The 25,845-nt window shown below is 40.0% G+C and overlaps 1 long non-coding RNA gene across 6 annotated transcripts in view; it reads left to right on the forward strand.

Annotated features, from left to right (window-relative positions):
• The window catches only part of LOC112581569, a 144,931-nt gene that overhangs the window by 88,518 nt on the left and 30,568 nt on the right, over positions 1 to 25,845 (forward strand). For all 6 annotated transcript variants that reach the window (XR_006546887.1, XR_006546885.1, XR_006546880.1 and 3 more), the window contains one exon: positions 12,863 to 12,924. This is a non-coding gene — a long non-coding RNA (uncharacterized LOC112581569). The remainder of the gene's footprint in view (positions 1 to 12,862; positions 12,925 to 25,845) is intronic.

Consider the following 25,845-nt stretch of genomic DNA (forward strand, 5'->3'; position numbering starts at 1 on the left):
TGCCATTTCCTTCTCCAATGCATGAAAGTGAAAAGTGAAAGTGAAGTCGCTCAGTCTTGTCCGACTCTTAGAGACCTCATGGACTGCAGCCTACCAGGCTCCTCCATCCATGGATTTTCCAGGCGAGAGTACTGGAGTGGGGTGCCATTGCCTTCTCCGTTTCAAACCCTTCCCGTATCCAAATCATCACACAGCTACCATTTGAGTACATGGTCTCATTATAAATATATTATCTTACCCATCCTGGTTAGAACCATATGAGGTAGGTATAATTATCCCATATTTCCAATAGGAAAACTGAGGCTCATAAAAGTTAGGTAATTTGTCTAAAATTACGAGACAGTAGAAATGGATGCCTGGCCTAGCTGAACTCAAAGCCACTCTATTTCCACTGTTTGGCTGGCTAATCTGCTACACTGATCTCTGTCTAACTTCCTACTTGCACTCATTCTATGGAAAAAGTGTAAAGTTTGGAGCTGTATTCCTTAATCATTCACTGTATAACTGGTGATGGTACACAGCTGTCCAGGCTTTAATTTCCTCAGGTCTAAAATATGGATAACAATGCCTACCTAATGTTAAAACCATTAAATGAGATAATATATTTAAAACATGAGCCAGTATCTGGCTCATACTAGTTGCTTAATAAGTATAAGAATATGGCCATATCATCCTTTACTTACACTAAAATGCTCCAGTATTAAAATTCTTAAAAAAATAAAATTCTTTATATATGTTCTAGTTCCCCCACCCCCAAAAAAAAAAAAAATCTATGGCTCATATTCCTTTATAACCTCCTTGTGTCAGCATGCTATTGATTACATGTTCTGGAAACTAAATTTATGCTGAGTTAAACAGGAAGGAAATCAATTACCTCACATAGGTGGATGGTCAGGGCAGCCTTGAGGGCTGGCTGATTCAACAGTTGACAATGTCATTAAAGAGCTGGAATCTTTCTGCTCCATGATGGACAGAATCTGCTTCACCCTAAGGCTTGTTACCCTCCCTGGTGAAAAGGCCTATGGTTGCCTACAGTACCCAGAAGTAATCACATTTCATTTATATCTGAGAGGAAAGAAAGGCCATCTCACTATGGTTCTACAGCCGTCAATCAGCTAATCTTTCCTTGCTGAACCAGTCACTGGTAAAGGGAGGTGAATTTTCAGGATTGATTTGATTTATCACCTGAAGGGAAGTAGAATTTGTCCACTCCCCTCCCCAAATTTTATACTGTAAATCTCAGTGAGTGAAAGAACAAGCTTATTTATGAGTACAGGTGGAAACTCTAGTAATATCCAGAAAAGAGATGGTGAATTGTCACAGAAGTAAACTAAGTCTATTTGATTTCAGAGCCCAAAATGCCTCCATGCCATTGGTTATGCAGAAAGGAGTGGTAAGAATAAGCTCTTTAACACATTTTTGCTTTAGATCAATTCTGTTGTGACACTGATTAACTTAGACCTCTAAATATACTTCTCAAGGACGGATGACACAGACGAAAAACAGTACCCTTAACACATTATCTATAGCTGGTTCCCCACAAGATGATTTAGGTGGTACACATTTACCGCCTTAAATAACATTGAATTACAGAGGACTGAATCCTTCTGATACTATCAGAGCAAAAGCCAGTTTAATGCTCTGAGTCTTCAACACTTTCTAACAGGTGTAAATCTCCCTTTAACAAAGACAGGCTTAGAGCTTTGAAGGACATCACCTGGACTTTTAAACATTGTTTTGTCTTCCTTTCAAATAGTTTTTCAGTTACTTTGTATTTGTGATAAACAATATTGGTCCTGGGGCTTCCCTGGTGGCTCAGTGGTAAAGAAACCACCTGCCAATACAGGAGACAGGGGTTCGTTCCTGATCTGGGGTTCGTTCGAGATCCCACATGCCATGAAGCAACTAAACCCATGTGCCACAACTACTGAACTTGTGTTCTAGAGTCTGGGAGTCGCAACTACTGAGCCCACGTGCTACAATCGCTGAAGTCCTAAAGCCTGTGCTCTGCAACAAGAGAAGCCTCTGCAATGAGAAGCCCATTCACTGAAACTGGAGAGTAACCTCTGCTTTCAATAACTAAAGAAAAGCCTGTGCAGCAATGGAGACCCAGCACAGCCAAAAATGAACTAATTGATTTTTTAAAAATTGGTCTTTCCATTTTAGGTAATGATAATTAGGAAATAATATGAAATTTCCTTTGAAAGCAAATCTATTTAAAGAAAACAAAATCAAGCCAAAGAGTAATTAGTTTGGAGAAAGGATTATGCATGGATGTTAAAAATTATGAGGCAATATGTAGTGGTATACGAATAAGGAAAAAATATGAAAGTGTTTTGAGAAGACTAAAGCTTGAAAAGCATTTACCTGCAGTAACTAGGAATGATTACAAGAATAATTTAAATTCAAGACTGAAGAAATTGCTAGCACAGAGGGTAATTACTTTAGGAGCCACAAGAGGGCAGTGGATCAGTGGCTATAAAGCCAGTTTGGTCAGTATGTCTTCCTTACCCAAGCCCTTGTTCCTCAAAGTGTGGTCCACAGACCAGCAGCATAAACATCACCTGAGAGCTAATTGGAAAGGTAGTGTCTCTGGCCTCATCCCTGGACTACTGAATCAGCTATGCATTCTAATGAGATTCCTACTTAATTCTTATGCGCATTCAGTTCAGTTCAGTTGCTCTGTTGTGTCCAACTCTGCAACCCCATGGGCTGCAGCACGCCAGACTTCCCTGTCCATCACCAACTCCTGGAGCTTGTTCACATTCATGCCCATCGAATTGGTGAAGCCATCCAACCATCTCTTCCTGTCATCCCCCTCTTCTGGCTTCAATCTTTCCCTGCCTCAGGGTCTTTTCCAATGAGTCAGCTCTTCGCATCAAGTGGCCAAAGTATTGGAGCTTCAGCTTCGACATCAGTCCTTCCAAAGAACATTCAGGGTTGATTTCCTTTAGAATTGACTTGTTTGATTTCCTTGCAGTGCAAGGGACTCTCAAGAGTCTTCTCCAACACCACAGTTTAAAAGCATGGATTCTTTGGCACTCAGCCTTCTTTATGCACATTAGAGTTTGAAAAGTACTGACTTTGGCTCAGTTTTGGGTCTCTTTTGGCTACTCTTCCTGCTGTGGAACAGGGCTGACCTGGTTATAATTTTGAAGAAGTACATTTGCTATGGAGTCTACTATGATGTTGTCAGATTATTTATGTTTGAATCTCAGTTCCTTCTCTCACAGTAGCATTTGGGTGAAAAACTGCATTTCCAATACTTATAACATTTCTTTAATGAACAGATGCTCAACAAATGGATGGATAAATGAATAAACCATTCAGACACAGAGAAATCATATTTCCTAACAGTGTTTCTGTGTTCCTGCCATCCTTTATTTTGTCAGTTTAATGGAAGATGAGGGTTTATTTGTGTATTTTAGTGTCAACTGCTTTATATCTTTTTGTAATGAGACAGGAAGTAAATGTTCCCACATGTACACATATCTGTTCAAAGGTTTCTGGCACATTCGGATGAGCTTTCCCAGGGCTTTCCTCCATATTCTGATATCTGCTCCTGCTAATATAAGACCCTGGGTGTGCAAGCCATGTGCAGCTTGAGACAAGTAGAGTTTGAAAGAAAGGGTTCACATTCTGATCATGTTATAGGTTTCAGACCATCTAGGCCTTAGGGAAATTGAAGTAAAAGAATAAAACCCACTTGTGTTTCCTTGCCTAAAAATCAATAGGTTATTCCAGAAAAATATTAAAAATGACTTGTATACTTTGGGGAGTAGAGCTTTTAGTAAAATACTAAAAGAATACTTTCAGTATTTTCCCTTTTAATAGGTACAAGTGCAGGATATTGAGAAAGCAGTAGAATGCTTCAAAAAGTCTAAAATATAAGGCCTCTTGCCTCTATAGGCTTTGTGTGTTTTCCAATCATTCACCCACTACAAATCAATTTACAGTTGAATGGTTTCTCCATTAGTTCTGGTGCCAGAATATATTGAGAGGAAAGAGAAGTCTAATTGATGGGGTTATTCCTGGACTGAGGTGAAACTCCCAAGCTCCATCCTTGAAACTTTACAGAGTAACTAGCCAGCAACTCAAGAGGGAGGTTTTCATAACCCCAACCATAAAACCAGTGCATAAAACTGTCCCTACTATTAAAGCCTAAGTAATGTGGTACCGGAGAAGGCAATGGCACCCCACTCCAGTACTCTTGCCTGGAAAATCCCATGGATGGAGGAACCTGGTGGGCTGCCGTCTATGGGGTCGCACATAGTCAGACACAACTGAAGCGACTTAGCAGCAGTAGCAACAGCAATGTGGTACCCCTTCCTCCTTTCTAAAGCTGCAACCCTGTGATTTTTCTTTCATTTCATTTTTGCATTCATCCACTCATTCATTCAACAAATATTTTTGAGTACCTGCTAAATGCTAGGGATATAGAACAAAAAAGACAAAGTCTCTGCTCTGGGGAAACTGACATCTAGAATGCGAAAGAGGAGAGAGACAACAGCCAAAGAAACAAAGATTAATTCTATTAGTTACAGAAGAAGGAAAAGCGGGGTAATGTGATTGTACATGTGGAACATGTGCAAACTTAGAATGAACCAACAGGCAAAGACTCTGAGAATGTGACATTTGCTCCAAGACTGGAATGGGAGTTAGCAGAGCAAGCCTTGCTGGAAGAGTCTCCTAGTAGAAATCAGCTACAAAGAATTCCCAAGGCAAGAAGATCCTGTTCAGCATGTTTGAGGAAGAAAAAGAATATCAAACTATGTCTGTATCAAATCGATTAAGGTCAAGAGTGGTATGTATAAAAATATACTCACGAAAGTTCAATGAACAGATACATTTATGTATAGTGGAGGGTATAGGGAATGTGGAGATACTTGATAGCACAGTGTAATGAGCCCAGAAAGCCCAGGCTCTGCTGTGATTCTACTTGTTCATACTCCTGTGCTTAATTAGTGGTTGTAGGGAAATAAAGATGCTTTGCATTATTGGAGCTGGGTTGACTTGAATTTTGTTGATGCTCAGAAGTGGACCTATTGGAATAGTCTTCATCATGAGCCGCACTGGTGTCTTATCCTATCAATTTATGTTGTTACTTTGCACACTGAGTTATTTTGGAAGCTGCTCAATCATGGTGGCTCTTAAAGAGAAAACTGCAATATAAAATTCCAACCCACCCATGAAAAGTTTTGGATATTAAATTTTTGAGACCTATCAGTAACTGTTATAATTAGCTTCTGCTGAAAATCTGTATTTTTTCAGAGCATCATTACTCTTCATAATTAGTTCTATAATTTCCCCATAGAATATGATCCATTTTATCTGAAGTGCTAAAATCAAACACAAGTAGTTGATCACTGTCTATCTGTAATTTGCATTGCTCTTTATCCAAGAAAATATTAGTTTTTGTTAGCCAGATAGAGATCTATTATGAATGTCAATGTAACTTAATTAAAGCATAATATTAATCATAAGACTATCTTCCAGACTCAAATACTTCCTCAATGATGTTTACTTGTCTAGAACTTAGCTGATGAAATGCAAAAATAAAATTGGATAAAGGCATTTAGGTGAGTAGGGAGATTTAACAAAAGCCTTTCTTAATGAAAAAATAATGTAATAGAAAGTACAAAAAGAATTGTACCTACTAAATTACATTCAAAAGAATATGACAGTAAAATAAGTTGTTTTGCTCTTTATATCTAAACATTAAATAATATTTATTAAATTTCTGCATTTCATTGCAATGTTCTGTAAGTTAGTCAACAAGACATAGGTCATACCCTCTATTAGTTTTTGCAAATTTTATTCATTTTAAATTAAAATGCCTGAGATGTTTTAGGCATTAGAAAACGTTCTGCCATAATCACTATTTTTTGCATAATTTTAATGTATGTAATAGCGTAAAAAACTGAAGTGTATTCTCTATTAATGAGGGTGAGTGCAACTTCTTTGGGGAAAATTGTCCATTTCTTTAGAGAAATATTTTAATGGATCTCTGGTTATGCAAGATAAGGCCCAAAACTTGGTGCTAATGTGGTACTTTTGAGGTCGTGGGTGTATTCAGGTAATGAGGTATTACGGAGAGACAGTAATTCTCTCTGTAATTAAATAAAAGGCTGTCTTCCACAAATGTAAAGATTGTTATAGTAACTAATTTGGAACTTCCTGGCTGGGGTTGTAGTTGTCCTAGAAACAGAGTTGTCATCGTGAAACTAAAGAGGGAAAGAGAAAATTTAGATAATGAGAGGGGCCCCAACCATGAGAGAGACAGTGACGAGAGCACCCCACAGAGAACCATTTCCTAGCCATCCTCAGAGCATTCGGCACTTCTAGCAGCCTCCCGGACGAGGGCGGGAATTATGTATTAAAGGAAAGAATGCCTCCAGAAGGTAGGAGAAGTTTGTGTGCACTCCGATTGCACCCTAAATTGTGTCAGCTGAAATGCTTTTGGATGGAGACAGCAAAAAACCCCAACCCAAACTGAATTAAACAGTAAATGGGAATTTGGAGCTCAAAAGGCTAAATCTTCATCCAGAGATTGTGTGGGGGTTGAGGCAAGATTCAGGGTACAGGAACTTTCGCGAGATGGTTCTTCAAGTTCCTGCCTTCCTTCAGGTTGGCTGCTAGCCTCAGCTGCTGCTCCTCGTTCACACCCAAGGTAAGGGAAGAGGCAGGCTTCCCCAGCCACTTAACAAGACAAAGGTCATGTGCTGATCACCTAGGCCTGAGTTACGTGAACTAATAAAGGTGTCAAGGGAACAAGATTACTCCAATTGGTTTAGCTGCTGCTGCTGCTGCTGCTGAGTCGCTTCAGTCGTGTCCGACTCTGTGCGACCCCATAGACGGCATCTAACCAGGCTTCCCCATCCCTGGGATTCTCCAGGCAAGAACACTGGAGTGGGTTGCCATTTCCTTCTCCAATGCATGAAAGTGAAAAGTGAAAGTGAAGTTGCTCAGTCGTTCCGACTCGTAGCGACCCCATGGACTGCAACCTACCAGGCTCCTCTGTCCATGGATTTTCCAGGCAAGAGTACTGGAGTGGGGTGCCATTGCCTTCTCCAAATTGGTTTAGCTATATCAGGTCTAAGCCCTGTACCTGGAAATGGAGTCAAGCCTGAAAGAGAAAAGTGAAAGTCGCTCAACTGTTTCTGACTCTTTGCAATCCCATGGACGGTAGCCCGCCAGATTCCTCCGTCCATGGAATTCTCCAGGCAGGAATACTGGAGTGGGTAGCCATCCCCTTTCCCAGGGGATCTTCCTGACCCAGGGATTGAACCTGGTCTTTTGCATTGTAGGCAGATTCTTTACCATCTGAACCAACAGGGAAACCCAGGAGTCAAGCCTACTGAGGCAGAATAGTATTAAGGGAGCCAGGGAGGATGTTTGGAAGACAACTTTGGTATTCTTTATAAGATCTAACAAGCTTCCTGAACTTTGGCTTCTGGAAGAGTTTCAGGAATGAATTTTAGGTCCACTCAAATTTCGGTGACTAGTCAAGAAAGTTTAGTTTTAATTCTCTTTCCATAGCTGGTATATAATAAAATCATCTTAAATTTAACAATTCCATTTTCTCAGAGTTAAATAATACCAATTTAAGCTATAGTATTTTTTTTTAGTGAAATCTACTATACTTAGAACTATGTGTTAATGAGCAATTTGAAAGCATTTGAGAACCAGTAAACTCAAGAATTCTCATGAAGACAGCAGGTGGGTGCTGAAGAGTTTGACAGTCTTGGGACAGCACAGGGGGCTGGCTTCTCATCCCCACAGACAGAAGCTAAGGCACACTGCCCACATATACCAGCTGTACAGCCTGAAAAGGGAGCCCAGCTGGGGAGCTGCAAAGGAATCTCCAGGACTCCCTCTGGGCATCCTTGCACCCATACCTGGGGCTCTCCCAATGAAATAGCAAAGTCGGAGCAGCAGGAAGCCTCCCAGCAGTGCACAGCTGGAGTGATGCTTCAAGCAGCAAGCAATATTTTCCAGATGTAGAGATTCAGTGTGCTTAGAGATTTGCATGGGGACTATAGAGTAGCTGTCTGTTGCTGCTGACTAAAGAGCATACATATGTGGCTGGAGCCCTTCTAGACGTGAGTGAGAGGATTTGGTTTGTATTTGCTTTAGCACAGTGAAGAAAACTAAAGAATAATAAAGGTGAAGTTTTTAAGACTCAGGAGACCCTGGACTCGATAACAGGGGGCTGCTGCTGCTGCTGCTAAGTCGCTTCAGTCATGTCCAACTCTGTGCGACCCCATAAACGGCAGCCCACCAGGCTCCCCCGTCCCTGGGATTCTCCAGGCAAGAATTCTGGAGTGGGTCGCCATTTCCTCCTCCAATGCATGAAAGCAGGGGGAGATGGAGAATATTTCACTTTTGTGAAAGATCTCCTTTTGACTTACACTGAAATCTGGCCAATGCTCTCCTTCTAAAGTCTTCCGTGAACTACACCTGGTAGAAATTTATTGTCTATTTAGCAAGGTCTCCAAAGATTAAAGACATGAGTTTTTGCATTTTAAAGAATGTTAACTCCCTTGATTATGAACTCAGCCAGAAAAACAGGACAAAGTTGGGTGGCAAATGCATTATGTATGTGAGTTTGTTTTTAATTGATTGATTTGAATAATCTTCATCATGCTGGTTCATATTGACAGCACATGCTATTCTGTAGCTGCTGCTTTAAACCGTATTAGCCTTCTCTGAAAGAAAAGGAAATGGCAACCCACTCCAGTATTCTTGCCTAGAAAATCCTGTGGACAGAGGAGCCTGGTGCGCTGCTGTCCATGTGGTCACACAGAGTCGGACACAACTGAAGCGACTTAGCAGAAGCAGCAGCCTTTTCTGAAAGAAGTCAGTTTTTCACCTGACACCCTGACCTTTGACAGAAGAATAGACTGGGCTGTAAATTCATCTCAGCTGTTGCAGAGATTCTCTACTTCAAAAATGCCTGCCTTGCAGGTGCTAAAATCACTACCCATATTCCTCACAGCTTTGGAGAAGGCAATGGCACCCCACTCCAGTACTCTTGCCTGGAAAATCCCATGGACGGAGGAGCCTGGTAGGCTGCAGTCCATAGCGTCTCTAAGAGTCGGACACGACTGAGTGACTTCACTTTCACTTTTCACTTTCATGCATTGGAGAAGGAAATGGAAACCCACTCCAGTGTTCTTGCCTGGAGAATCCCAGGGACGGGGGAGCCTGGTGGGCTGCTGTCTGTGGGGTCGCACAGAGTTGGACATTGGACATGAGTGAAATGACTTAGCAGTAGCATACCTCACAGCTTAGAAGAATTAATTTTCTTTTAAGAAAATGAAGGCAACTTCTAAGAGTTGCCTTCTAAAATGCAAATATTACTAGCAAAATTCTTATATTTAGCCAACTCACATCTGGTTTATATAGAATGTCTCGAGTTTTCATTTGTTGTGTTACACATTCCATCTGGGGGTGGTACCTAAGATTTTTTTTCCCCCATTCTATCTGAATTCTTTATATTTGAGTTGTTCCTCCTTCCTATGGGCTTCCCTTGTGGCACAGCAGGTAAAGAATCTCCCTGAAATATGGGAGATCTGGGTTCAATCCCTGGGTTGGGAAGATCCCCTGGAGGAGGGCATGGCAACCCACTCCAGTATTCTGGCCTGGAGAATTCTATGGCCTGTATAGTCCATGGGGTTGCAAAGAGCCGGACGTGACTGAGCAAGTTTCACTTTCACTGCTTCCTATAGACTTGCCTGTAAAATTTTAACACACATTCACACACACCTGTTCATGCAATCAATCCCCTGAAGGGTGTGCCATAAAGCACCATTTTATACTGATGTAATTATAAACTCATTGATAACAGTCATGCATTTTAGCCCTCCTGAGATCAGTGTCACATCCTATTCTTGCTATTCTATTTTGCCATTTTCTAACAAGAACAATGTTACTCTGTTGCTAGGTAACCTTGGCAATTTTGTATGTAGCCCTCTACTTTCATCATTCTTCCCGCTTCCTTCTTGTGGTCAAAATATAATTGCTTTTCTTCTGAAACTTTTTTCCCATTCCTGGCTGCCATTGTCATCGGATAACTGTCATCCTGTTATTCTCACTATTGAATTCAGTGATGAGAAGCCACAATTTGCTCATCCTTCCACAGAATAGAAAATTGACATGTTCTTATGATGCATCTGTGTGCTTTCAGAGAAAGAGTTCCTCTCTTAGAGGTCACGCTCCAAACGAAGGCTTTCAGCACTTGGCAACCCTCCCTCTCTAATCTGCCTCCTCTTTACAACCCCTCTCATAATCCCTTTCTTTCAATAAGTAGGTTTGTGGCTAGAGTATGGTCATGTTTTGTGTACAGTGATTCCATTCTGACAGAAAGTGAAGTTATTTTGTAGATGCTTCACCATGAATGATGCTCAGTCTGTGAATTGATATACATCAGCAACAATAAAAATGGCAATAACTGTGACTTCAGCTGTGGGCCTATTGTGTGCCAGGCACTGCTCAGTGACTGATATACATTATCTGGTAAATCTCCATAAACTCGATGAGATACAATCACTCCTGTTGTGTAGATGAGGAAGCTGAGATGAAACTCAGGGAGCCCAGATCATATGCTTAGTGGGTAGCAGAACCAAGGTTTCTTCATCAACGATGTCATTGATTATGAGAAGTAACGTCAACTTAATAACAGCTTAAGTGTAGATGATAACTGGAAGATGAATCTTGAATTCAGAAATATTAAACTGGAAAAACATGCAGATTAGAACCAAGAAAATACTACACATATGTGTGTACTTAGACGCTCAGTTGTGTCTGACTCTTTGAGACCCCATGGACTGGAGCCAGCCAGGCTCCTCTGTCCATGGGGATTCTCCAGGCAAGAAAACTGGAGTGGATTGACATGCCCTCTTCCAGGAGATCTTCCCAACTCAGGGAAAGAACCCAGGTCTCCCACATTGCAGGCAGATTCTTTACTGTCTGAGCCACCAGGAAAGCCAAATATATATATGAGTGCATATATATATATATATATATGCATATATATATATACATATATATACACACACGTATATATCCCTGGAGTAGGACATGGCAACCCACTCCAGTATTCTTGCCTGCAGAATCCCTTGGACAGAGGAGCCTGGCTGGCTGCTGTCCATAGGGTAGCAAAGAGTCAGACACTCCTGAAGCCACTTAGCACACATAGTAAATATACACACGTGTATAATGTACTACCATTCTCTTGCTTACAAACTGGGATTTTCCCCCCCTAATTATTGTTCCAAGTAAATCACATAACAGTGTCATCTAATTTCATTGTTTCCCTCCCCCACACCTCCACTCCCATCTCCCTGCTACCATTTAATGGGGTTCTTTCCAATACATGCATGCCTAATGAGTATTTTTTAAGTTGTGAAGAGGTGCCTTTACAATTAGTAAATCTGGAGTCAACACCCACCTCTACCACGCGCCAAATAAATCACCTTAAGGAAGATAATTCTCTGACCTTATGCCTCTGGGTATATTTTGTTTATCCTTATCAAAGTTTTGATAGAGATGGATAAATCTATGTGAGTGGTTAAGTCTCCCACTAGCCATGATTTCTTTGATAACAAAGTCTTTCTTTTATTTATCCAGGTATTTCTCTATAGTATCTTGCGCACACTGAAGTAGGTATTCAATAAATATTTATTTAATCACATTCGTTAATATACTTCTTTTCCCCAAATGGTTAATCACAGCATGTTGGTATTATGAGAACTAATCAAGTAATTTGGGGAGACTTTTCCATATCTTCCCTAAGAAGTATCATCTCAGAGCTGTGTTTTTACTTGTCCCTTGAGGATTTGCTTCAAGAGGCAAAGACCCTGCCCTTTCTGAAACAAACCTGCCTTCTCAAAAGTTGGATTTCTACCTTCTTCCTTAAAGAAGAGAGAAGGCACAAATCAATGATGTAGAGAAAGGTTGAGCACAGAGTTAATTTTACTAAGCTTGACTCTTTAGTTAATTGACTTTTTAGAAAGTTTCATGGAATGAAAAGAATAGATTATGTCTGAGTTCTAGAAAAGACTTGAAATTTTATTTATCAAAATGGCGCATTAAAACCCTTTAAGAAAAAAAAAGTTTTAAGAAAATAGACATTTTCTTTTCCCCATTTTAAGAAAATAGCCAGTTCAAATGCGTAAATTAAGCCACATAAAATGTGGTAGGAGACATCTATTTCCTAGATGCTTCTACTTAGCCAGCAGTGAAATAAACGGAATAGCTTAATTGTGGCATTATTGTTTTGCAAAGGTGCCAGCCAACTAGAAGGAAAGAGATAGGAGATAAGCCTTTAAGTAGGTGACTAGTCATTTAATTTCCTTTGTCTTTTCTTTGTTTTCTATTACATTTCATCTCAGAGTTGTATATAAAATAAACCTAATTAAACTGAAAGAGAAAAGTAGAGAGATAGCCTGATTGACAAGTTGGGAGAAACGCTCTACTTTGAATCAGCATTAAAATAAAGACAAACTAGAAGAAGAACCTGAACATCAAGTATTTGTTTAAACTTTGGGCTTATGTTTTGAATGTTAGGTTTAGTGGAACGAATCAGTGATGTTTAGGTCATGCATCTCTGGATGATAGGAATGTGCATTTTCCTTGTTTTGATACCTAGATTCTCTGTTCCTTATTTGATAATTTACCTCTTATATCATTCTATTTCAACAATATCAATGTTCACAAATCCCAGCCATTACTAAAATGTAGCATTTCCTTCAAGGGCTATTAATTATCTCTTTCCATGGCAGACATTGTCTTTTATCTAATCAATGTTTTACCTATTTTGTGGGGGTTGTAAAATAAGTCTTTTTCCTTCCATTTTCAGGAATCATGTTTACATCCCAAGCACCAGACTGCCTTTCAGCATGATGATGCCCTTAAACTCAGGTTGGTAAATACATGGGTGGGTGCTATCAATCCTCAGCTCCACACCCAAAGCAAGCATCACTCATTGATCCTTCCTGTTCAGCCTGTTTTTAAACTTGGAATTCAATGCCACAAAACAGCATCTGCTACTAAAGCAATCTCAGCATAAATCTTTTTGCCAATCTATACTAGACATTAATCTATCCCCTTCCATTTCTATAATTTTTCTAAGTACTGTCTTCTTGACTAAATTGTTTTAGTATTCCTTCTCTACCTGATCAAATGTCTCCTGCCTTAATATATTTTCTCCTGAATTACAAAGTAATATTCATTTACTAGGACAAAGAGGATTCCTTCATGGAATTTCCAATAGAAATTCTAGTCTTGTGGTTTGTTTTGCACCTTGAAAGGAATGGGCAAAAGTTTAATCTAAGAATTTTGTAAGTGAAAACATGGAATGAGAAGTACAAGGTAAACATGCAGTCTTAGATCTTTCTATCCTTTGTATGTACCTGATTCATGCATTCTTAGAACATTTTGAAAGCAATCGAATCACTGTCCCTCTGATGTTCTTATAATGTGCTCATTGCTCAGGTCAGAATATATGGAAACTTCTTCAGAGTTCATTTAGCAATGATGCAAACCATGTAAATTTTCCCTCATAACAAATTGTGGTGGGAAAAGGACAAATATTTCCAGCACTTAATTTGGAGTTTTATATGTGTTCTTTTCCTCTACATCAATTTTATCAAAGTTCCAACTAGTTTTATTAATTTTGGCAAAGTCCAGCAGATCCTACTGGAATTGTTGCTGATTCTTTTCTTCCCTTCTTTTTTATTTTTTAAATTTTATTTTATTTTTAACTTTACAATATTGTATTGGTTTTGCCATATATCAAAATGAATCCGCCACAGGTATACACATGTTCCCCGCCCTGAACCCTCCTCCCTCCTCCCTCCCCATACCATCCCTCTGGGTCGTCCCAGTGCACCAGCCCCAAGCATCCAGTATCATGCATTGAACCTGGATTGGTGACTCATTTTATATATGATATTATACATGTTTCAATGCCATTCTCCCAAATCATCCCACCCTCTCCCTCTCCCACAGAGTCCAAAAGACTGTTCTATACATCAGTGTCTCTTTGGCTGTCTCGTATACAGGGTTATTGTTACCATCTTTCTAAATTCCATATATATGCATTAGTGTACTGTATTGGTGTTTTTCTTTCTGGCTTACTTCACTCTGTATAATAGGCTCCAGTTTCATCCACCTCATTAGAACTGATTCAAATGTATTCTTTTTAATGGCTGAGTAATACTCCATTGTGTATATGTACCACAGCTTTCTTATCCATTCATCTGCTGATGGACATCTAGGTTGCTTCCATGTCCTGGCTATTATAAACAGTGCTGTGATGAACATTGGGGTACACATGTCTCTTTCATTTCTCGTTTCCTCAGTGTGTATGCCCAGCAGTGGGATTGCTGGATCATAAGGCAGTTCTATTTCCAGTTTTTAAAGGAATCTCCACACTGTTCTCCATAGTGGCTGTACTAGTTTGCATTCCCACCAACAATGTAAGAGGGTTCCCTTTTCTCCACACCCTCTCCAGCATTTATTGCTTGTAGACTTTTGGATCGCAGCCATTCTGACTGGTGTGAAATGGTACCTCATAGTGGTTTTGATTTGCATTTCTCTGATAATGAGTGATGTTGAGCATCTTTTCATGTGTTTGTTAGCTATCTGTATGTCTTCTTTGGAGAAATGTCTATTTAGTTCTTTGGCCCATTTTTTGATTGGGTCATTTATTTTTCTGGAATTGAGCTGTAGGAGTTGCTTGTATATTTTTGAGATTAGTTGTTTGTTGCTTCATTTGCTATTATTTTCTCCCATTCTGAAGGCTGTCTTTTCACCTTGCTTATAGTTTCCTTTGTTGTGCAGAAGCTTTTAAGTTTAATTGGGTCCCATTTGTTTATTTTTGCTTTTATTTCCAATATTCTGGGAGGTGGGTCATAGAGGATCCTGCTGTGATGTATGTCAGAGAGTGTTTTGCCTATGTTCTCCTCTAGGAGTTTTATAGTTTCTGGTCTTACGTTGAGATCTTTAATCCATTTTGAGTTTATTTTTGTGTATGGTGTTAGAAAGTGTTCTAGTTTCATTCTTTTACAAGTGGTTGACCAGTTTTCCCAGCACCACTTGTTAAAGAGACTGTCTTTAATCCATTGTATATTCTTGCCTCCTTTGTCAAAGATAAGGTGTCCATAGGTGCGTGGATTTATCTCTGGGCTTTCTATTTTGTTCCATTGATCTATATTTCTGTCTTTGTGCCAGTACCATACTGTCTTGATGACTGTGGCTTTGTAGTAGAGCCTGAAGTAAGGCAGGTTGATTCCTCCAGTTCCTTTCTTCTTTCTCAAGATAGCTTTGGTTATTCGAGGTTTTTTGTATTTCCATACAAATTGTGAAATTATTTGTTCTAGCTCTGTGAAGAATACCGTTGTAGCTTGATAGGGATTGCATTGAATCTATAAATTGCTTTGGGTAGTATATTCATTTTCACTATATTGATTCTTCCAATCTATGAATATGGTATATTTCTCCATCTATTTGGGAAATAGATGGGAAAACAGTGGAAACAGTGTCAGACTTTATTTTTCTGGGCTCCAAAATCATTACAGATGGTGACTGCAGCTACAGATGGTGACTGCAGCCATGGAATTAAAAGACGCTTACTCCTTGGAAGGAAAGTTATGACCAACCTAGATAGCATATTCAAAAGCAGAGATGTTACTTTGCCAACAAAGGTTCATCTAGTCAAGGCTATGCTTTTTCCTGTGGTCATGTATGGATGTGAGAGTTGGACTGTGAAGAAAGCTGAGCACCAGAGAATTGATGCTTTTGAACTGTGGTGTTGGAGAAGACTCTTGAGAGTCCCTTGGACTGCAAGGAGATCCAACCAGTCCATTCTGAAGGAGATCAGCCCTGGGATTTCTTTGGAAGGAATGATGCTAAAGCTGAAACTCCAGTACTTTGGCCACCTCATGCAAAGAGTTGACACATTGGAAAAGACTCTGATGCTGGGAGGGACTGGGGGCAAGAGGAGAAGGGGATGACAGAGGATGAGATGGCTGGATGGCATCACTGACTTGATGGAGGTGAGTCTGGGTGAACTCCAGGAGTTGGTGATGGACAGGGAGGCCTGGCGTGCTGCAATTCATGGGGTCGCAAAGAGTCGGACATGACTGAGTGACTGATCTGATCTGATCTGATTAGTGTCCTCTTTGATTTCTTTCACCAGTGTTTTATAGTTTTCTATATAAAGGTCTTTAGTTTCTTTAGGTATATATATTCCTAAGTATTTTATTCTTTTCGTTGCAATGGGAATGGAATTGTTTCCTTAATTTCTCTTTCTGTTTTCTCATTATTAGTGTATAGGAATGCAAGGGATTTCTGGGTGTTGATTTTATATCCTGCAACTTTACTATATTCATTGATTAGCTCTAGTAATTTTCTGGTGGCGTCTTTAGGGTTTTCTACATAGAGGATCATGTCATCTGCAAATAGTGAGAGTTTTACTTCTTCTTTTCCAATTTGGATTCCTTTTATTTCTTTTTCTGCTCTGATTGCTGTGGCCAAAACTTCTAAAACTATGTTGAATAGTAATGGTGAAAGTGGGCACCCTTGTCTTGTTCCTGACTTTAGAGGAAATGCTTTCAATTTTTCACCATTGAGGATAATGTTTGCTGTGGGTTTGTCATATATAGCTTTTATTATGTTGAGATATGTTCCTTCTATTCCTGCTTTCTGGAGAGTTTTTATCATATATGGATGTTGAATTTTGTCAAAGGCTTTCTCTGCATCTATTGAGATAATCATATGGTTTTTATTTTTCAATTTGTTAATGTGGTGTATTACATTGATTGATTTGCAGATATTGAAGAATCCTTGCATCCCTGGGATAAAGCCCACTTGGTCATGGTGTATGATTTTTTTAATGTGTTGTTGGATTCTGATTGCTAGAATTTTGTTAAGGATTTTTGCATCTATGTTCATCAGTGATATTGGCCTGTAGTTTTCTTTTTTTGTGGCATCTTTGTCAGGTTTTGGTATGAGGGTGATGGTGGCCTCATAGAATGAGTTTGGAAGTTTACCTTCCTCTGCAATTTTCTGGAAGAGTTTGAGTAGGATAGGTGTTAGCTCTTCTCTAAATTTTTGGTAGAATTCAGCTGTGAAGCCGTCTGGACCTGGGCTTTTGTTTGCTGGAAGATTTTTGATTACAGTTTCAATTTCCGTGCTTGTGATGGGTCTGTTAAGATTTTCTATTTCTTCCTGGTGCAGTTTTGGAAAGTTGTACTTTTCTAAGAATTTGTCCATTTCTTCCACGTTGTCCATTTTATTGGCATATAATTGTTGATAGTAGTCTATTATGATCCTTTGTATTTCTGTGTTGTCTGTTGTGATCTCCGCATTTTCATTTCTAATTTTATTGATTTGATTTTTCTCCCTTTGTTTTTTCTTCCCTTCTTTCCTCCTTTCTTCCTTGTTTCCTTCCTTTCCTTCTTATTTTTATTGGGGTATGGTTGATTTACAATATTATATAAATTTCAAGTGTACAACATAGTGATTCACAATTTTTAAAGGTTATACTTCATGTATACTTATGTACTATATGTTGGCTATATTCTTTGTGTTGTATAATATATCCTGTAGCTTATTTAAGTAAAAGATGTATATCCAGGAAAATCTCAGTAAGATGTGGTCAAAATAGTGCTTTGAGTGGCCAATTACCATGTGATAAGCAGACCTGTCCTGTAACTATGTGGTTGGAAATCTAAATATGAAGTTCAGATAGAAATATGAGAGCTGAAAGTATAGCTTGATCACCTTCACATCCCTGCAGGAGATATGGACCACACCTATAAGTATTATGCTAAGATATAGAATGAGTAAGATTGAAGACAGAGAGAGTGTGTGTATGTTAAACATTGGGAAATGGCAACATCGTCATCTCAGAGTGAAATGTTTTCATAGGTAGATTAGCTCAGAGAAAGAGTCTGAGACGTGGTCTGAGAGGTAAGAAGAAAGGCTGTAGGCAATGGAGAAAGGGAACTCAAGGGAAAAAGAGTTCCAAGAAGGAGAAAGGGACTCACCCTATGAAAACATCTTTTTAATAGAAAACTTAATGTATAACAGGCTCAAATTGAGACTATAAAGAAAGGAAATACCAAAGAAAATAGGGACACTTATAGTTAGAATTGTGGGAAGCTGAGAAATTATTTATTGCAATGCATCCATTTTCATGAGAAATTGAAGGTAAAGTCATTTAATAAATATTCTTGGGGTGAATTCAGACGTTTTTATCTTTCCTTTTCTCCTTTGCTTTTCGCTTCTCTTCTTTTCACAGCTATTTGTAAGGCCTCCCCAGACAGCCATTTTGCTTTTTGCATTTCTTTTCTATGGGAATGGTCTTAATCCCTGTCTCCTGTACAGTGTCACGAACCTCATTCCATAGTTCATCAGGCACTCTATCTATCAGATCTAGGCCCTTAAATCTATTTCTCACGTCCACTGTATAATCATAAGGGATTTGATTTAGGTCATACCTGAATGGTCTAGTGGTTTTCCCTACTTTCTTCAATTTAAGTCTGAATTTGGCAATAAGGAGTTCATGGTCTGAGCCACAGTCAGCTCCTGGTCTTATTTTTGCTGACTGTACAGAGCTTGTCCATCTTTGGCTGCAAAGAATATAATCAATCTGATTTCGGTGTTGACCATCTGGTGATGTCCATGTACAGAGTCTTCTCTTGTGTTGTTGGAAGAGGGTGTTTGTTATGACCAGTGCATTTTCTTGGCAAAATTCTATTAGTCTTTGCCCTGCTTCATTCCATATTCCAAGGCCAAATTTGCCTGTTACTTCAGGTGTTTCTTGACTTCCTACTTTTCATTCCAGTCCCCTATAATGAAAAGGACATCTTTTTTGGGTGTTAGTTCTAAAAGGTCTTGTAGGTCTTCATAGAACCATTCAACTTCAGCTTCTTCAGCATTACTGGTTAGGGCATAGACTTGGATTACTGTAATATTGAATGGTTTGCCTTGGAAACAAACAGAGATCATTCTGTTGTTTTTGAGGTGCATCCAAGTACTGCATCTCGGACTCTTTTGTTGACCATGATGGCTACTCCATTTCTTCTGAGGGATTCCTGCCCGCAGTAGTAGATATAATGGTCATCTGAGTTAAATTCACCCATTCCAGTCCATTTCAGTTCGCTGATTCCTAGAATGTCGACATTCACTCTTGCCATCTCCTGTTTGACCACTTCCAATTTGCCTTGATTCATGGACCTGACATTCCAGGTTCCTATGCAATATTGCTCTTTACAGCATCAGACCTTGCTTCTATCACCAGTCACATCCACAGCTGGGTATTCATTTTGCTTTGGCTCCATCCCTTCATTCTTTCTGGAGTTATTTCTCCAATGATCTCCAATAGCATATTGGGCACCTACTGACCTGGGGAGTTCCTCTTTCATTATCCTATCATTTTGCCTTTTCATACTGTTCATGGGGTTCTCAAGGCAAGAATACTGAAGTGGTTTGCAATTCCCTTCTCCAGTGGACCACATTCTGTCAAATCTCTCCACCATGACCCGCCCGTCTTGGGTTGCCCCACAGCATGGCTTAGTTTCATTGAGTTAGACAAGACTGTGGTCCAAAGGATAGAAATGGTATGGACTTAACAGAAGCAGAAGATATTAAGAAGAGATGGCAAGAATACACAGAAGAACTGTACAAAAAAGATCTTCATGACCCAGATAATCACGATGGTGTGATCACTGACCTAGAGCCAGCCATCCTGGAATGTGAAGTCAAGTGGGCCTTAGAAAGCATCACTATGAACAAAGCTAGTGGAGGTGATGGAATTCCAGTTGAGCTATTCCAAATCCTGAAAGATGATGCTGTGAAAGTGCTGCACTCAATATGCCAGCAAATTTGGAAAACTCAGCAGTGACCACAGGACTGGAAAAGGTCAGTTTTCATTCCAGTCCCAAAGAAAGGCAATGCCAAAGAATGCTCAAACTACCACACAATTGCACTCATCTCACACACTAGTAAAGTAATGCTCAAAATTCTCCAAGCCAGGCTTCAGCTGTATGTGAACCGTGAACTTCCTGATGTTCAAGCCGGTTTTAGAAAAGGCAGAGGAACCAGAGATCAAATTGCTAACATCTGCTGGATCATGGAAAAAGCAAGAGAGTTCCAGAAAAACATCTATTTCTGCTTTATGGACTATGCCAAAGCCTTTGACTGTGTGGATCACAATAAACTGTGGAAAATTCTGAAAGAGATGGGAATACCAGAACACTTGATCTGCCTCTTGAGAAATTTGTATGCAGGTCAGGAAGCAACAGTTAGAACTGGACATGGAACAACAGACTGGTTCCAAATAGGAAAAGGAGTACGTCAAGGCTGTATATTGTCACCCTGTTTATTTAACTTATATGCAGAGTACATCATGAGAAACGCTGGACTGGAAGAAACACAAACTGGAATCAAGATTGCGGGAGAAATATCAATAACCTCAGATATGCAGATGACACCACCCTTATGGCAGAAAGTGAAGAGGAACTCATAAGCCTCTTTATGAAAGTGAAAGAGGAGAGTGAAAAAGTTGGCTTAAAGCATCTGGTCCCACCACTTCGTGGGAAATAGATGGGGAAACAGTGGAAACAGTGTCAGACTTTATTTTTCTGGGCTCCAAAATCATTACAGATGGTGACTGCAGCCATGAAATTAAAAGACGCTTACTCCTTGGAAGGAAAGTTATGACCAACCTAGATAGCATATTCAAAAGCAGAGGCATTACTTTTCCAACAAAGGTTCATCTAGTCAAGGCTATGGTTTTCCCTGTGGTCATGTATGGATGTGAGAGCTGGACTGTGAAGAAGGCTGAGCGCCGAAGAATTGATGCTTTTGAACTGTGGCGTTGGAGAAGACTCTTGAGAGTCCCTTGGACTGCAAGGAGATCCAACCAGTCCATTCTGAAGGAGATCAGCCCTGGGATTTCTTTGGAAGGAATGATGCTAAAGCTGAAACTCCAGTACTTTGGCCAGCTCATGCAAAGAGTTGACTCATTGGAAAAGACTCTGATGCTGGGAGGGATTGGAGGCAGGAGGAGAAGGGGATGACAGAGGATGAGATGGCTGGATGGCATCACTGACTCGATGGTCGTGAGTCTGGGTGAACTCCGGGAGTTGGTGATGGACAGGGAGGCCTGGCGTGCTGCGATTCATGGGGTCGCAAAGAGTCGGACATGACTGAGCGACTGATCTGATCTGATCTGGGCTGAATTATGAAAGCTTGGGACAGCTGCAGTGCAGATGGAAAAAAAGAGACAAGTAGGAATAAGCAGAAATATTTTAGAGAGCTTTGAAACCCAGGTAAGGCTAGAGACAAATTGCAGTGGCACCAATTATGTTGCTACACCAATTTCTCTAACAGCTCGGGGGCACACAACAGGCAAAGATCAGAATGAATTCATCCTTACTTATAACACACTGACTTCAAAAAATGGATTGAAGGGGCTTCCCTGATGGCCCAGTGGTAAAGAATCTGCCTGCCAGTGTAGGAGACACAGGTTCAATCCCTAGTCTGGGAAGATCCCACATGCCACGGAGCAACTAAGCCCATGCTCTGTAACTACAGAGCCTGTGCTCTAGAGCCCAGAACTACAACTACTGAAGCCCATGTGCCCTAGAGCCCGTGGTCCGCAGCAAGAGAAACCATGGCAGTGAGAGAAGCCCATCCACCGCACTGAAGAGCAGCTCCTATTCCTGCAGCAAGAAAAACCCAGCACAGCTAAATCAAATAAAAAATAATTTTAAAAAAATGGATTGGAAACCAGTTACAGCCAAAGTCAAAACTAAAATTCTATTCAAAAATATCAAAGAAGTATGGAGTATACTTTAAACTATAAATCAGGTAACCTGGATTCTATCACTGACTCTGCCACTAACTAGCTATGTGACTGACTAGGTTAAGTGACTAGCTTGCCTGCCCTTCACCTTTCTGGAACTTAAGGTAAGGTAAGGTAAGTCACTTCAGTCGTGTCTGACTCTGTGAGACCCCATAGACGGCAGCCCACCAGGCTCCCCCGTCCCTGGGATTCTCCAGGCAAGAACACTGGAGTGGGTTGCCATTTCCTTCTCCAATGCATGAAAGTGAAAAGTGAAAGTGAAGTCGCTCAGTCGTTCCAACTCTTAGCGACCCCATGGACTGCAGCCTACCAGGCTCCTCCGTCCATGGGATTTTCCAGGCAAGAATACTGGAGTAGGGTGCCATTGCCTTCTCCGGAACTTAACCCATCTATAATATGCAGAAGTAGAAATGATTAAAGTCTCTTAAAACTCCAAAGTCTGAGATCTATGTGTCTTTGTGATATTCATTTATTTACTTAACAACTATTAATTATCAATATGTGCCAAACACTGTTTAAGATATGGATTATAATAAGGAACAAGTTGTTGAGTTACATTCTAGAAGGAGAAATCAACAATAAACAAGTTAAATATATATAATTGAAAATAGTAACAGGTAAGATGAAAGGAAAAGAAAAATAAAATACAGTTGACCCTTGAACAACCTGTGGGTTAGAAGTGCTGACCCTCCTCACAGTTGAAAATCTGCGCATAACGTATAGTTGGCCCTCTGGATCCATAGTTCCTTTGTATCCTGGGTTCCTCTGCATCTGCAGATTCAACCAACCAGGCATTGTGTGGTACTGTTCTATTTACTATTGAAAAAAATTCTGTGTAAGTAAGAACTCACAATTTAAACCCCTGTTGTTCTTGTCAACTGCAAGGTGAATGGAAGGTAATCTGAGAGAAATAAGGGATAAACTATACAGGCAATGACACTTGAGCAGTTATACCAATGACAAGCCAGAGTCAGCCATACATATACTTAAGGGAATAAACACTCTAGGCTGAACAAGCAGCTAGTACGTAAGCCCTGAGTAGAACTGAGCTTAGTATATTTGGAGAATAAGAAGACCAAGTGTGCTTCACTCCCGTGATAGCCTTCCTCCAAATTCATAGAACTCCAGTCTAATCATGAGAAATATGAAACACTCAAATTGAGGGCCATGGGACATTTCACCAAACAGCTGACTTAGTTCACTTGCCCAGTCGTGTCTGACTGTTTGTGACCCCATGGACTGCAACACACCAGGCATCCCTGTCCTTCACTAACTCCCAGAGTTTACTCAAACTCACGTAGTAGTCTTGCTTGGAAAATCCCATGGATGGAGGAGCCTGGTAGGCTGCAGTCCATGGGGTTGCAAAGAGTCGGACACGACAGAGTGACTTCACTTTCACTTTTCACTTTCATGCATTGGAGAAGGAAATGGCAACCCACTCCAGTGTTCTTGCCTGGAGAATCCCAGGGATGGCAGAGCCTGGTGGGCTGCCATCTATGGGGTCGCACAGAGTCAGACTCAACAAGCGACTTAGCAGCAGTAGCAGCAGCATGTCTATTGAGTCGGTGATGCCATCCAACCATCTCATCCTCTGTCGTCCCCTTCTCCTCCCACCTTCAATCTTTCCCAGCATTAGGGTCTTTTCAAATGAGTCAGTTCTTCACATCAGGTGGCCAAAGTATTGGAGTTTCAGCTTCAGCATCAGTCCTTCCAATGAATATTCAGGACTGATTTCCTTTAGGATGTACTGGTTGGATCTCCTTGCAGTCCAAGGGACTTTCAAGAGTCTTCTCCAACACCACAGTTCAAGAGCATCAATTCTTCAGCATTCACTTTTCTTTATGGTCCAACTCTCATATCCATATATGACTACTGGAAAAAACCATAGCTTTGACTAGACGGACTTTGTTGACAAAGCAATGTTTCTGCTTGTTAATATGCTTTCTAGGTTGGTCATAACTTTTCTTCCAAGGAGCAAGCACCTTTTAATTTCATGGCTGCAGTCACCATCTGCAGTGATTTTGGACCCCCCCAAAATAAAGTCTGTCACTGTTTCTACTGTTTCCCCATCTATTTGCCATGAAGTGATGGGACCAGATGCCGTGATCTTAGTTTTCTGAATCTTAAGTTTTAAGCCAACTTTTTCACTCTCCACTTTCACTTTCATCAAGAGGCTCTTTGGTTCTTCACTTTCTGTCATAAGGATGGGGTCATCTGCATATCTGAGTTTATTGATATTTCTCCCAGCAATCTTGATTCCAGCTTGTGCTTCATCCAGTCCAGCATTTCTCATGATGTGATTTGCATATAACTTAAATAATCAGGTGACAATATACAGCCTTGACGTACTCTTTTTCCTATTTGGAACCAGTCTGTTGTTCCACATCCAGTTCTAACTGTTGCTTCTTGACCTGCATACAGATTTCTCAAGAGGCAGGTCAGATGTTCTGGTATTCCCGTCTCTTTAGAATTTCCTACAGTTTGTTGTGATCCACACACTCAAAGGCTTTGGCATAGTCAGTAAAGCAGAAATAGATGTTTTTCTGGAACTCTCTCACTTTTCCAATGATCCAACACCTGACTAACATTCTTTAAAAGTGTCAAAGTCATTAAAAGTCAGACAGGACTGTGAAAATATGTCTCAGATATATGTCAGAAAAGATTTGAGGAGACTGAGGTGATGTGATGACTAAATACAGGGTGATACTCTGGATAGGAGCCTGGAATAGAAACTGGTGAAATCTGAGTAAAGTCTGTAGTTTAGTAAAATAGTCTTGCATCAAGGTTGATTTCTCAGTTTTGATAAATGTATTAGGGTTATGTATAAGATGCTGACATTAGGAAATGCTGAGTGAAGTGTAGAGGAACTCTGTCTACTCTTTTTGCAACTCATCTGTAAATAAAGTATTTCAAAATAAATTTTTTAAGTTGACATATTAATAACTTATTTCTTGGCAATAAGACATGGAGGAATTAAAATATGTTGAGTATGACCCACAGTTCAAGAAACTAATAAAAATTTGAACTTTTCAATGAAAAAACAATTACTTGGATTGATAAGTATAGAAGCAGGGAAACCAGTTGGGTTATTCCTTATCCCATGTGAAAGATGAGGTGGCTTGAACATTAAAAGTATGGTCATAGTGAAGATGAAGGGACATCAATGAATTTGGGATATATTTTGGAGGTAGAACTGGGCAGGACTAGATGAAAGATTAGGCAGGAAGGGATTGTATAGTCAAGAGTTTTTGGTTTGGTTTGGTTTGGTTAAAATGCATGTCCTACAAACTCAACTCAAGCATAGTGCAGCCAAGTTGCTATGGATTGCTATTTATGCCTTCTGTCTGGCTTCTAATTCTTGGCAGCAAATGCTCTATGCCATTTCCTTTCTTTCTGCTTATCATAGTTCCTTGATTATTTTCACCCTAGAACTTGTTGTTATTCAGTTCATATCAGGCAGGTGAATAAACCAACTTCTTCCCATTTTAAAATTCTTGAACTAAATTCTAGAGATTTTAAATATTTAGTCCAATTATATTGTTTATAGAAGAGGAAACTGAAGCATCAAGAGCCCAAGTAGAATGCTTCCGTGATGGATCCAGAAATGATAGCCAATATTTTTATTGTCAGGCAAGACATACATTTCTCCTCCTTGAATTTACCTCAATACATCTCAACAGTTTTCTAGTCCTAGGTGCAGTAACTGGCACATCTGAATGCAGTAAAGCATCTTACCCTTAACCACTGAGACTGGAAAGTTGTCATTTTATACCACACCCAAAGCAACTGCTATGAACACTTGATATGTTTTTGTTAATATGGTTAAGAAATCTTTTGAAACTTTGAATTGGGCAATAAGAAGTATTTCATTACAAATGGTAGGAGATGCCTTGTTCTTATAGATTAGGAGCTCTCGTTTAGTCATGAGCCCATGAAGGGCAACATGTGACTCTGAAATTCCAGTG

This window comes from Bubalus bubalis, chromosome 2 (genome assembly GCF_019923935.1).
Source record: "Bubalus bubalis isolate 160015118507 breed Murrah chromosome 2, NDDB_SH_1, whole genome shotgun sequence".
Lineage (NCBI taxonomy): Eukaryota > Metazoa > Chordata > Mammalia > Artiodactyla > Bovidae > Bubalus > Bubalus bubalis.